Source organism: Gracilinanus agilis, chromosome 4 (assembly GCF_016433145.1).
Source record: "Gracilinanus agilis isolate LMUSP501 chromosome 4, AgileGrace, whole genome shotgun sequence".
Taxonomy (NCBI): domain Eukaryota; kingdom Metazoa; phylum Chordata; class Mammalia; order Didelphimorphia; family Didelphidae; genus Gracilinanus; species Gracilinanus agilis.
Genome location: NC_058133.1, coordinates 422171660 through 422186786, shown reverse-complemented (window position 1 = coordinate 422186786; position 15127 = coordinate 422171660).

The following is a 15127-nucleotide window of genomic DNA, read 5'->3' as shown; positions in this document are numbered from 1 at the left end:
TCTACCTGCTCTTAAAAGGGAACTGTAGTCAGATTACATCTTTACATATGCTTCATTAGTGAGAAACATTTCTCCCCAGTAGTTGTTTCATTTGATACAGAATGACTGAGTAGGCAGCACTGATAAACACCTGGACCAGGAAATGTGTGTGATGTGTCCTGGCCAGTTTTCCATGAAAAGGTACCCTCCTCCCCCACTACTTACTAATGCCTGCACACAAGTCATGTTATTTTCTGTAATCTCCTGATCTCCTACTTAATTTATGTGGCCAAATGGCTTAACCAGCAGGCCGGCAGCTTTTTCTTCTCCTATTGCCTGACTTGAGAGAGGGAGAGGAAAAAGTATCTTCCCTGAATTTTTCTCTCTTTATTTCAGCAATTTTCTTAGTGTAAAGGAGTTTTATATGTATGTGTGCAGTTACATCAGTACTATAGTGCCCCATTAAGTCTTGTTTTTTGATTAATAATCAAAATAATTTTGATTAATAGTCAGCAAAACCATGCAGCACCAGAAGTCACATTAATGTACTTTATTCATCATTGGTTAGCACATAATAATGTTATTAAAAATAGTCCAGAGACTTATTGTACTTTAAAAGTGTTTTTCTTACATAAAATGCACATATTACTTGTATTCAATGTTAAACATATTGTACAGCTCTCATGAAATTACATTTTAAGAAATGTGGCGTTTATGGCTTTCATGGCCAAAAAGGTTTCAGATCCCTGCCTTAGAGCAATGATGGCAAACCTATGGCATACATGCCAAAAAGGACACACAGAGCCCCCTCTGTGGGCACTCCTGGTGGTGGTGGTGGAAGAGGAGGAGGCATTGGTGGTGCCTCTCTGCCCAGCAGCCCAATGGGAGTGTTTCCTCCCTCCCCTGTCTGGTGGGGGTACAGGTGGCAGGCCCTGTACCTAGCACCCCATCTCTAAAAGGTTCACCATCACTGCCTCCCAGAAGTCCCTAATTAAGTAGACACCAGAGTAATTTCAGAACCATTCATTTTTTGACATGGAAGAGTTGCTGTGGGGAAACATGTAGGCAGACTGGTCATCAAGGAATCCCAGCAGGTAGAAGGGTTCAGAGGGAAAAATGAATATTCTCTAGGATTAGGGTTCCCCTTAGAAATTGTTAAGGGAGGGGATGCTAGGTGTCCTGGTAGATAGAGCATTAGGCCTGGAGATGGAAGATCTTGGCTTCGAATCTGGCCTCAGACATTTCCTACCTGTATGAGCCTAGGCAAGTCACTTAATCCCAGTAGCCTAGCCCTTACTTATCTTCTGCTGTGGAACCAATACTTAGCATTGATCTAAGGTGGAAGGTAAGGGTTTTTGTGGGTTTTTTTAAGTTGTTATGGGTCAGAGTCATTATAGGTTCATAGATTTTGATCTGGAAGAGGCCTTAGAGGTCATCTAATCTAATAAACATATTCATTTCAGAAATGTGAAAACTGAGGCTTAGAGACTGGGAATAGATTTCACCAAAGTCACACAGTGAGTAGCAAAGCCAGGATTTAAAACCTGGTCTTTTAACTCCACATCCAGCATTCCTCACTTCATATCACATCATTTCTGATCTTACCTCATTTGAGGTAGAATCCACATTACTAGGATTACCTAAATTCAGAGTTGTATAAGAAGCCCACTTCATTGGATAGTCTCCAAATGCTGACCTTCCTATCAGTAAAAAGAAATTGAACCTGTTCTTCCCTTAATATATGTCAGTGATTCCCAAAGTGGGCGCCACCACCACCTGGTGGGTGCTGCAGCAATCCAGGAGAGTGGTGATGGCCACAGGTGCATTTGGGGGCAGTGAATAACTGTAAGGGGGCAGTGATAGTATGTGATGGGGGTGCTAAGTATTATTTTTTCTAGAAAGGGGGGCAGTAGGCCAAAATAGTTTGGGAACCACTGATATATGTTTTTATTTAATTTTAAATTACAAGCACGCCATATTATGAAATGAAGGAGGGGGTAGAATTCAACCCATCTTCCCACCCTTTTATTCACTGATCACACAGTCCTTGAGATCAGACTGTAGTCTAAGCCATGGAGACCACTAGATTTTACCCCTTCCAGAGGCCACCCATTCCATCACACGACATTATTTGTTAATAATTACCAACAAGTTTGTTTTAATTGAACAGAATTCTGAATCTCTGAAATTCATTTATTGCTTCTAATTCTTCTCTCTGGGACAAACAAGATAAATGTAATAATCACTTTTCAACATGATGGCTCTTGAAATATTTAGACAGCTGCTACCATGTGTCCTCCAAGTCTTCTCCAGGTTAAATATCTCTAGTTCATTTCTTTCAGTTTCAACCTCTCCATTCTGTACTACAATGAGAAAATTAAGGGGATTGGGACAGCAAATGGTTAATTGTGAGAATTGATTGAACCACACTGACTCCATCTTGGGATTCAATTCTAGAGCTGGTTCAGTCCCTTTTCTATCCAGTTTCGGGTCTTGTCCAATTTTGTCTTATAAGGAAAGCTTATTCAGTTGTGGGAATTGGAAAAAAACTTACTGCATTTTTTTGAACCTAGCCCTAACATGGCTAAGAAACTGTACTACCTGTACCTACTGTTTAAAGACCCTTAACCAAGGACCCATATAATGTTGACCAAAAACACAGTTAGATTCTATGATTGATAGGGATTTCTCCAACAACCAACATGTCTCATCTGAAAACTGGCCTCATGCTGATCAATAACTTATTGTTTCCAAATTCCTTTTGTTATTTACAGATATTTGGGAGGAATGGGACACCTTTTTTCTAAATTTAGGAAAATGCACCTTCAGTCTTTCCCTTCCAACTTGGAAAGTCCCAAATCTTTTATCTAGTTAGGAATCAGATTACCTAATTTTTTTTTTGTGGTCTTAATTGATTAATTGTTTTTAATGTATAAAAGTTAGTGTCCCCCTGTATTTGGGGTCTAGCCCTAAACTGAGGAAAGGTCTTGGTCCCAATTTGTTAAGTAATTGACATGCATTGCTTAATGAATTAATATGTTCAAAAGATGAAACCTTTGTTTTCTCAGTCATTTCATGTTTTGCTCATTACACTACTCAGTCTTTCCCACACGAAAATGAAGAGTCAGGGGGAACTTCTCCAGAGCAGCAACTGCCCCTGTGACAATGAAAGCAAGTCGGATTTACTCTGGGATTGCCAGATCTTGAAAATTTCTTGTTTGATGTTTCCCTTGTACCTTGCAGCAAAGGGTAGGGGAAGGCATTTCTCCTCTTAACTGCCAACCAGGAGAAATGGCAAGTTGCCTCAGGGGTGCATAGTAGGTGCAATTCAACTAAAATTCAACTTTCTGCAAGAAGCCCTTTACAAATCCCACTTAATGCTAGTACCTTCCCTATAAGATTATCTCTGATTTACTCTCTATATATTTTGAGTTTACATAGTTTGCAAGTTCATGGACTTCCCTATTACTGTGAGCCCCCCTCGATATCAGATACTGGTTTTCCCCCCTTTTCTTTGTAACCCCAGTACAGTACCTGGCCCACAGTAGGGACTTAATAAATATTTATTGATTTAACTTGTAGAATTTAACTGATTATCATCAGTCATTCATGTCACTCTTACTTGGATATGCTCCTGTTTATCAATGCTCTTCCTAAAATATGGAAGGCAGGACTGAACACAATACTCCAAATGTGTTCTGACCAAAGCAAAAGACAATAGGATTATATCTCCCTCTTCTGGACACTATGTTTCTATTAATGTAACCTAATTTTTAAATTACTTTGTTTTGCTTCCATATCACATTATTGAGTTATATTAAGCTTACAACTCACTGAAATTCTCAGTCTTTTTTATGTGTGTAAGGGGCATGTGTGGGGGCTAGTTAAGTATGCCCCTGTGGGTCTGTCTAGTTGTGGCTCACAGGGACACAAGAGTAGATATTTCTAGGATTAAATCTCCCAACCTTTGAATCCTGCCAGGAAGGAAAACCTGAGGTCAGAGGTTGACCACTTTGATCTTCTCAAAGGGGGTGTACTGGGCTTGAATTATATGTTTTTGATCCCTTAAATATTGTCAGTTTAGGGGCAGCTGGGTAGCTCAGTGGATTGAGAGTCAGGCCTAGAGACGGGAGGTCCTAGGTTCAAATCTAACCTCAGATACTTCCCAGCTGTGTGACCCTGGGCAAGTCACTTGACTCCCATTGCCCACCCTTACCACTCTTCCACCAAGGAGCCAATACACAGAAGTTAAGGGTTTAAAAATATATATATTGTTAGTTTGGGGAAAATACTTTTTAATTAAAGCAACACTTTTGATTGTTATCCTTTAATGGGAAAAGAGAGCTCCAAGCTATATATTCAAGTTTTAACTCCTTCCCACCAAATGTCAGTTTCACAGTGAACATGCATAGCAAGTAGCAAATAAAAGCATTTATCCAAGTCAATAGCAAAACAGAAATCAGAGAAAGTATACCTAGGAGAATATATACCAGGCAATACAGAGTTATGAGCTTTCCTACTAGCTAAACCAAGAGAGATTCAAATCTCACCCAAGGGAAATTCCCCAAAGTCTTAAGGGCAGCAAGCTAGGGACGAGAACATGATAAAGACTACCAACTCTATATGTTGGCTTCTTCCCAGTCTTTTTCTCTTCTTAGATCTGAAGAGAAATTGGAATTTTATGTCTTCTCTCATAATGCTAGAAGCCAAAATAATTTAGTCTCTCATCTCTAGCCCTCAACAACACAAACCCCACATTTATATACATAGGGTATTAAGTAATTAACCTCTACCAATGAGAAGAAAATCCCAAACAACTGGGTCTTTGAGCTAAGCATTAACAGGAACTATTGTCTATTTAGTGCCCCCCTTCTGTACTATGAACCCTTGATTTATTTTACTATTAGTGTTGGACTTTAAATTGATCCCTTTTCAGCCCTTCATTCTAAATCTTCAAGAATTCTTTGAACTATGATTCTGTCCTTCAATATATTAGCTATCCCTTTGAGCTTTGTGTCTTCTGTAAATTTAATAACATTCCTTCTCTGCCTTAATTCAAGCCACTTATAAAAATGTTGACCAGAATAGAGTCAAGGATAGATACCTGAAGTACCTCTCTCTGTAAGAACTCATATAAGTCAACACCAATTTATAAATTACTATTTGGGGGGCTACATTTGCCATGTCACATTATTGAGTTATATTAAGCTTACTGTTTTAAACCCACCTAACTCTATAATCATCCATCTAACAACTATCTACAATTTTCACAAGAAAGTCATGAGAAATTTAGTCAAATGCCTAGTTGAAATCCAGCTGTACTGTTTCTGTGGTATAAAAATATGAAGTTACTCTGGCATTACTTATTCTTTTTTTTTTAACTCTTACTTTCATTTTAGAATCAGTACTCAGTATTGGTTCCAAGGTAGAAGAGTGGTAAGGGTTAGGCAATTGAGGTTAAATGACTTGCCCAGAGTCACACAGCTAGAAAGTGTCTGAGGCCAGATTTGAACCCCAGGACTTCCTGTCTCTGGGTCTGGATCTCTATCCACTCAGCCCCACATTACTTGTTCTTGATTAACCCATGCTAGCTCTTAGTGATTGCCACTCCTTTTAGTATTTTTAAACCAAAAATTTAACAGTACAATCTAGAATTTTTCTTGCTATCAAAGTCAAACTTATTGTTCAACTGGTCTATCTATCTATCTATCTATCTATCTATCTATCTATCTATCTATCTATCTATCTATCTATCTACCTACCTACCTACCTATCTATCTATCATATCTATCTTGGGTTTTAATTTCTTATTAACTATTTTTTGTTTTTTCCTTCCCATTATGGAACATCCCCCAACCCCACTCCAACCCAAACCCCAAATCCTGCAAATATAAATACATAAGCACTTAGCCTGGCATTTAAAGACCTCCATAGTATAGCCCCCACTTACCTTTTTTTTTTAATTTTTTAAAATTTATTTTAAAAATATTTTTCCATGTTTACATGATTCATTTTCTTTCTCTCCTCTCTTCTCTCATCTCTCCTAGAACCAACAAGCAATTCCACTGGGTTGTACAAATGTTATCACTTGATACCTATTTCCATATTATTCATTTTTGCTATAGAGCAATCTTTTAAAGCCCAAACCCCAAAACATATACCCATATATACAAGAGATGACATATTTTTCTTTTGCATTTCTACTCCCATAGTTCTTTCTCTTAATGTGGTATATAAGTCCTTCAGGAGTGTCCTGGATTATTGCATTGCTACTAGTAGGTAAGTCCATTAAATTGGAAACATTCCACAATGTTTCCCTTTCTGTGTACAATGTTCTCTTGGTCCTGCTCATTTCACTCAGCAACAGTTCATTGAAATTCCCCCATTTCATAAAGAAATCCTCCAGATCATCATTCCTAACAGCACAATAGTATTCCATCACCATCAAATACCATAATTTGTTCAGCCATTCCTCAGGCCAGGGACATCCCCTAATTTTCCAATTTTTTGCCACAACAAAGAGCACAGCTATGAATATTTTTGTACAAATATTTTTCGTTATCTCTTTGGGTTACAAACCCAGCCTACTTACCTTTTTTAAACATTTCATATTATACCCCTTCATGTACATGTTACACTTTGATACTTTGATACTACCTATTCTCTGAATTTGACGAGCCATCTTCCAACTGTTCAGACTGTCCCTTCTGCCTAGAATCCACTCCCTCTTTACCTCTGTCCCTTAGAATCTCTCATTTTCTTTGAGGTTCAGCAGAGCCCTCCTATACAGAGTTTTGATTCTTCCTAGTTGTTAGAATTCTCTTCCTCAAAAATTACTCTGTATTTACTTAGCTGTGTACATGTTGTATCCACTCAGTAGAATGTAAGATCTGTGAAGCTGGGGACTCTTTGTATCCTTCATCATCTAATATATATTTGTTGAATTAAGTAGAAAAAAATATTAGTTCTGCCTTCTCTCTGTTATCCATTATAACTGTCATCTATATCAAGCAGTTGTCCTATTCCTTCTTTGGCCTTTCTCTTGCCACCAAATAAGCTCTGAATATGTGTGTTTCCTTAGAGTTTTTTACCATCTTCAGCTCATTCTGAGCTTTTGTATTCCTGATTCTATTCTTACAAGACCATGCTATTCTTTTATATTTAATATTCATGACAGACCTTTGATTTCTTATCTTTTTTTTCCCAAATCAAATTTGGTCAGTGAATTCCCTGTTCATCCTTATTTGTCTCTCTAGATAGAGCTTCCTTTTATTTTCCTTGAATTAGTGTTGTTGGAATTTGTTCTTTCAGAGCATGCCATTCCTCTTAGGTGATTTTCTCTATAGATCTTTAAGCCCACAAATTCTCTATTCTTTCTCTGAATTCTTTGAAATCTCCTTTCCTGATCTACATGAACTGATGCAGAGTAAAATAAGCAGAACCAGGAGAACATTATACACAGTAACAGCAATATTGTACGATGATTGGCTATGAAAGATTTAGCTACTCTTAGCAATACAATGATCTGAGACAATTCTGAAGGACTTAGGACATAGGATGTTATCCACCTCTAAAGAAAGAACTGTTGGAATCAGATGCAGATCAAAGTATACTATTTTTCACATTAGTTTATTTGTGGTTTTATTTGTGGGGTTTCATTTCATATGATTATACTCTTACAACAATGACCAATATGGAAGTATGTTTTGCATAATAATACATGTGCAACCCAGATCAAATTGCTTACCATCTCCAAGATGGGGAGGAAAGAGAGGGGAAATGATTTGGATCATATAATTTTGGAAAATGTATGTTAAAAATTGTTATTATATAGGAAAATAAAATATCTTTGAATAAAAATAAATAAATCTCCTTACCTCCTAATCTAGGGAATATATCAAACTAAGCCTAACTTTCTCCTCCTTTCTCTGGCAAATTCCTCCCGGAGTTCCCATCTCTACTTTAGTAAACTGTTCCTCCCAGTGGCCCAACTCTGAGTAGATCATCAGTACTGTGTGTTACTCTTCTTTCAGTGTGTTGGAGCCTGGAAGTAGATGTATGGCACAAAATAATCCAACTAAAGCAATATTTAAAATGCTTATTCATTGCTTATTTCAAAAGAATGATTGATATAAGGTTTAATCATCTGTTTTTGTTCTTTCTAAATTCAGGTATCTTTTTTAATATAATGTACTATCATATTTGAGAGGAAGAAAAACATCTCAAGGCAGAACAAACTCTTTTGCTTTTCTTTTTTTTTTTTTTTTAAATCCTTAACTTCGGTGTATTGTCTCATAGGTGGAAGATTGGTAAGGGTGGGCAATGGGGGTCAAGTGACTTGCCCAGGGTCACACAGCTGGGAAGTATCTGAGGCCAGATTTGAACCTAGGACCTCCCATCTCTAGGCCTGACTCTCAATACACTGAGCTACCCAGCTGCCCCACTTTTGCTTTTCTTAAGGGTTTAATTTTTAGTACTTCCTTGTCCCCTTTTAGATTTTGCATGAAGTAAGAGACAGGGAATCAAAGAAATTTATAGAGGAATGGAAGCTTTTCTTACCACTACTGTTTAGCTCAGATACAGATCAGGGGGAATTGTTCTTGACCTTATCAGAGTCACATTCCAATATCTGTCCTTCAACACTGTCCTTAACCTGCTCTTTTCAAGCTACTGTAAATTTTAAATTCTTACTTCAGGGAGTAGGATGTTACCATCCTATAACAAAAAAAAAATAAATAAATATGCCCAAAGAAACAGAAAGAAAAAAAATTATAACAGATAATTGATAATTATATTATCAATTATATTATCAAAATAATTATAACAGATAAATGATTAGTATTCTTATCCTAAATATAAAGTCCTAAAAGAAGCTATTTTTGTTTAATTCTGTTCCCCAGTAGCATATTATAGTAATATTCATGTTATAGTCATATATTGGAAAAGAACTTTAGTAGAAGAATTTTTTAAAAATACAGTATAATCCATTTCAGCCAGTTCAGTACCAGCTCCAGTGAAGAATTTTGTTTCTTGCCAAGTATTTTTGTGATTATCAGAGTTCTTTAAGGTCAAACAACTTAAATAACTTCATTAGGATTTGAGGCATTCTTTGGACCTTATAGGAATGAGGAGAACTTTTATGCAGTTTTTCTTGGGGATCATACCTCACATCCCCGAGTTGGGCTGTTCAGAATGCTTTCCTAATAAGATTCTACACTTAGATTGTTCTGAGTCATACTTGTCTTTCCAATTAGATATTAGTCATAACATGTTAGTCATAAGTTTAGAGCTAGGAGGGATCTTATTATAAGTGAAGAAACAGAAGACTGGTTGGTACTATAGCAAAGGCTAGGAACACATTGTTTTCCTAGTCCTTTCCCAAATTTTGGTCATTCTAATCTGACTCAGCAGGAGTAGGAATCTTTGGGGGAAAAGAAATGGTAGTTATTGGGATGGGATGGAGATGCATTGTGAGCTTCTCCATGGCAACAATGGCAGGGAACATTATCGTTGATGTCAGTTCCAATATTAATAGTAACATTCAAATATTTCAAAAATAATAAAATCACCAACGTGGATACTCTCTCCAACAGATTTTCTTGGATGATAGAATTCATGAGCTTCTAAGGCCTAAAATATTCATCACCCAGTGTCTTCCTTTGATGAACTGTTCCAAACTTAGCTCGCCTCATCCTAGAACAAGTGACATTGGGTCTCTGGGTACTTGATGCTTTTCTGGATTAGTAAGATCTAAAAGAACTTGTGTTCCATTTGGATACTCTTCAGGAATGCAGGGTCACTAATGTGGAACAGTAAGACTTTTCCACTAAGACTTAGAATAAAATTCATGGGGGTCATTTTTTTTAAAGGAATTGAAGAAAACAGGTAGAGTCTGGACCTTTGATTTCATCTGTATAGGGAACTGCTAGACTGGAAATACACCTTGATGCAATATTCGAGGTAGCTAGATGGCACAGTGAATAGAGTATTAGGTCTGGAATTAGGAAGACCTGAATTCAAATATGACCACAGACATTTATTAGCTTGGGCGAGTCTCTTACCCTCAACTGTAGAATGAGGATAATAATATGACCTGTCCTGAAGAGTTGAGAGAATCAAATAAAATAAATTATAAATAAATAAAATATAAAGTGCTTAGCACAGTGCCTGACACATAATAGATTCTATGTAAACGCTTATTCCTCTCACTATTCTCTCATCTACTTAGTGCCCTGGGCACTGACAGGTTAAATGCCTTACTACCTTGCCTTACTGGCTCATTGAAAAAAGAACAATTCTGTATAATGATAGTTATCTCACTTTCCCCTTTGTAATTACAGGGACCTATTTTGTCACTGAAATAGGCATTTATAAATAGATTTAGAAGCAAATAATCACCTAGGAAACCTAAGATTATATTATTGCTGTTTTTCATGCATTTGGTTCCCAAAGGATAGGAAAAAAAAGAAGAAAATAAGCAATTAATAAGTATTTACTGTGTTTCTATATATCATTTTTCTGGACTAAGTACAAATTTGTCCAGTTGCAGTTCATATGTCATATCTTGGGCCTAGCTAGCCTAATCTATAATTATGTCCCTCCCAAACATCTTCCATTCTGTCCCCTATATAAAATCTCATGAATCATAGAGGAGGAATTATCACTTAACTTCTGAAATGATATTCTACATTACTGATTTCTGTGGTATTATCTTGGAATAGAATCTCAGTGTGCTATTGAAAATGATAAATATGAAGAATACAAAGATGTGGTAAAACATATAAAGTGATATGAAGTAAAAAAAAATAACAAATGAAGAATAACATAGCTGACTATATGAAAGTATCAGCAACAACAAACTTAAGAAACCCCAGTGAAATGAGATCCAGGAGTCAACTAGGTGGCTCAGTGGATTGAGAGCCAGGCCTAGAGATAGGAGGTCATGGTTTCAAATATGACCTCAGATGCTTACTAACTGTGTGACCCTGGACAAGTCACTTAATCCCCATTGCTTAGACCTTACTTCTATTCTGTCTTGGAACCACAGTATTGATTCTAAGGTGGAAGGTAAAGGTTTTAAAAAAAATGAGATCCAGTAGTGACACAGCAAATAAATTGGTATTGCTAATTATGTGGTTCAAGTTATTTTTATTTTTACTATAAATATTCAGATGACCTGGTTCTGAGATTTTAGACCTTATCTTATTTGTAACTGTTAAGACAATTAAATTTTTAATTGTTAAAAAAAAAAAGAGGGGGCAGCTGGGTTGCTCAGTGGATTGAGAGCCAGGCCCAGAGATGGGAGGTCCTAGGTTCAAATCTGGCCTCAGACATTTCCCAGCTGTGTGACCCTGGGCAAGTCACTTGACTCTCATTGCCTACCCTTACCACTCTTCTGCCTTGGTAAGGGTTAAAAAAAAAAAAAAAGAAATGTCTATCCTAAATGTGTCCTTAGTGGGTATTGATTATGTCTATAATTATCTCAATTCATTTAGTAAAGTATATTCTTGGTAAAAAGCCCTTAAATAGAAGTTAATGGCCAAATTGCCACAAATATAACAAAAGAGATTGAGTGTCTATGAAGTACCAATCCAAAGCTGTATAATCAGAGGCTCCATCAAAATTGAAACTGAATTCTCTTTGGAAACAATATAAAATGGTGACTTAAAAAGATCTTTTCACTTTCAAGATAGTATTTCTGTGTGTTATAAGTAGAATCTTGGGCAAATTGCTGGTTTATATATCAAAGAAACAGGATGGAAAGAATGTTTTGTTGGATGAGGAGGACACATTAGTGTGCACACATAATAGGTAAATGATGAATGAATGAATTAGCTAAAAGTGTTAGGATTGAAAAAATAGGAAAGCAAGATTTAGGAAGGAAAATTAGAATGAAGAAGACTCAAATATTTCTGAATTACTTCTTGATATTTCTTCATTTGATTTATAAGCATCTATAAACTTCTACCAATTTCAGAATGTTTGAATGCTATATAGCAAATATATTTTTTTTAAAAAGCAGAATATGCTTAACTATATACTTCTTTGAGTGCCTAATCAGGCTGCTATTAAACTGTTTTACTTTAATCCATTTTAATATGTTCATATAATTCTTTTGCTTTTTAAAACAAGTTTTCTAGATGAATTTAGCCTTCTGCAATACACTGGATCGCTAACACTATTAAAAATGTTCAAAGTTAAACAAAACCATCAGTAACTTTGACAGTAACATTATTCATCCATGAGCTATTATATCTCTACCAACAGGGGAAAATGTGCGTTACAAGACCAATTACCTGGAATCAGCATATTGAACTCAATTTTGCTATATTTGAACTCAATTCTATAATATCTTCCAGTTTTATCTTCATTTATATTTTTGTAGTCATTGTGTATATTGTTCTCTTGGTTCTGTTTTCTTTGTTATGTATCAATTCATACACAACGTCCTACATTTCCCTAAATCCATCATATTCATCATTTCTTATGGTACAATGATATTCTATATCACTCATATATCATAATTGCTTCAGCTAAGCTCTAAATGTTAGACATTTAGTTTGCTTCCAGTTTTCCAGAATTAGATGCTTGTTTTTCTACAGTAGGTGGTATTGCAAAAAATGTCAAATAATGATCACAGACTACTCTTAAAAATAAAACAAATAATTCCAGAAGGCAAGGAAACTGGATGTACAACCAAGAATCACCTATCCATCAAAACTGACTATTTTCTTTCAGGGGAAAATATGGTCATTTAATAAAATAGAAGAGTTTCAAGCATTCCTCAAGAAAAGACCAGACTCAAACAGAAAATCTGATGTCTAAATACAAAATTCAAGAGAAACATAAAAGGGCAAATAAGAAAGAGAAAAAATATAAGGGTCTCAATAAGGTCAAATGATTTATATTTTTATTTGGAAAGATGATATTTGTAACTTTAAAAAATATTTATCATTATCATAGTAGTTAGAAGAAGTATACATAGCAGAGTATGGTGGTAAGCAATTTGGGGTGATATGCAAAAAAATCAAGGGGTGAAAAAGAGGATTGCACTAAGAAAAATAGGAAGAGAGAGAAGTAAAATGGGGTAAATTATATCATATAAAGAGGTATACGGGGTGAGGGATAGGGAGGGGGAAGGGAATAGTGAAAAGCAAAACACTGGTGTGAAGGGACACTGCCTTTCTGGCAGGATTAAAAGAAGAAAACAAGATGGAGGGGAATACACAGATGGTAATCATAACTGTGAATGTAAATGGGATGAACTCACTCATAAAACAGAAACAGATCACAGAGTGAACTAAAAACCAGAATCCTACCATATGTTGTTTATAAGAAACATGGGGCTGGGGCAAAATCTATTGGGCCTCAACTGAGATTAAAAAAAAAAAAAGCAGGAATAGCAATTATGATCTCAGACAAAGCTAAAGCAAAAATAGATCTGATTAAAAGAGATAAAAGAGGTAATTATATCTTGATAAAAGGTAATATAGACAAGTGATTTTGTCTCCAATGAAGAGAAAATTAAAACCATCATTAGGAACTATTTTGCTCAATTATATGACAATAAATTTGATAGTATAAGGGAAATGGATGAATATTTACCAAAATATAAATTGCCTAGATTAACAAAAGAGAAAATAGAATATTTAAATAATTTAAATAAATATTTAAATAATCTCATCTTGGCATATATTCATTCAACAAAAGAATTAATGACAATATGAGTTATTCCTAGAAAATGTGTCTTTAAATAATACTTTTATTTATACTTTGATGGCTTTTGGATCTCACTAAGCTAAGTAAAATTTCTGGAGTTCTAAGAATTGACTCTCCTTTGTAAAAAACAATAAGCAATGAATTGATAATGGATATAAACTGATTAGATACTCTGTTTGCTGTGCTTACAAAGTATCTTCAGTTTATATAAGTGAAGTGAAGCTCATAAGTGAATTTCTCTTCAGGGCCAGGCGCAAGGATGCTAAGGAGACTCTTGTTATACAAAAATAAACTATTTGTTGAGAATATATGGATATGAAAGGATTTCTAGCTCTAAGGAATTTTAACTCTGCCCAAATAAAACTCCTGTTTCCTCAAGGAACTGCTTCTCCTGTTTCCACAGGCTACACCGATCCTTCCTGATCTACACCGATCCTTCCTGATCTGACTAACCCAAATTTTCCTTATTCTACAATAAACTAACACTATTATCCTCATAAGAAGTATATAATCCTCAACTTTGTCTCCAAGTTATAAAAAAAATTTGGCCAGCTGACTGAGCCTCAGCAAGAACCAAGTTAGGACTTCGAGCCTTAGCAGACTCAGAGTCCAAACCAAAGACCAGATCTTTTTTTGGTCTTCCCAGAGAAAAAACAATCTATGAAACAACAATGGACAGTCACTAGTATTTCCCAAATTGGAAAAGGAAATCGCTTAACTCCTTCAGGCTTTTCCCTCCTTTCCTTCTACCTTCAGACAGTGAGGAGAGAGAGAAAAGATGTCATCTCTTCCAAGCACTCTGAGAGAGTAACTGCCACTCCCAGAGACTAACTGCCAACTCCCTCAGAGCAAGAGCCATAACCAGAGAGAGTAACTGCCACAGAAAACCATTACACTGTCATTACTTGAAACTGACATTCTGTCTGAGATATCTTTCAAACTTCAATTCTTTCTCAAGTCAGCCTCTTTGCTTCTTATCTCTAAACTAATATAATAAGACGTAATTTCTAAAATCATCCTTATACCTTCCTGACAACCACATAAGGCAATCTGTACTTGATGAGATTTCTCTGGTGTTTATGAATCCAAAAACTGCCTAAAATGATTATTATCCAAATCCATATGCCTAAAATTCATAGGTCCAAAGGGTACTCCACTGTGTCTTTTTGGATGCCATTTAGCAAGAAACCAAAGTACTATGGCAACCCTACTGTGATCATTGAAAGGCATCACTCTTTGATATTTGATCAAAGGCAAATGCTTTAATTAAGATTTCTTTACATATCAGACTAACATTCAATAAAATAAAGAATATAATCATTAGATTTTTATTAATTCCATACCAATTAACAGTCTCCTAGAAATCTATTTCCAAAATGATTGTGAGGAGCTAATGAAGATGAAACAATATAATTTCTTACTTTAGGCA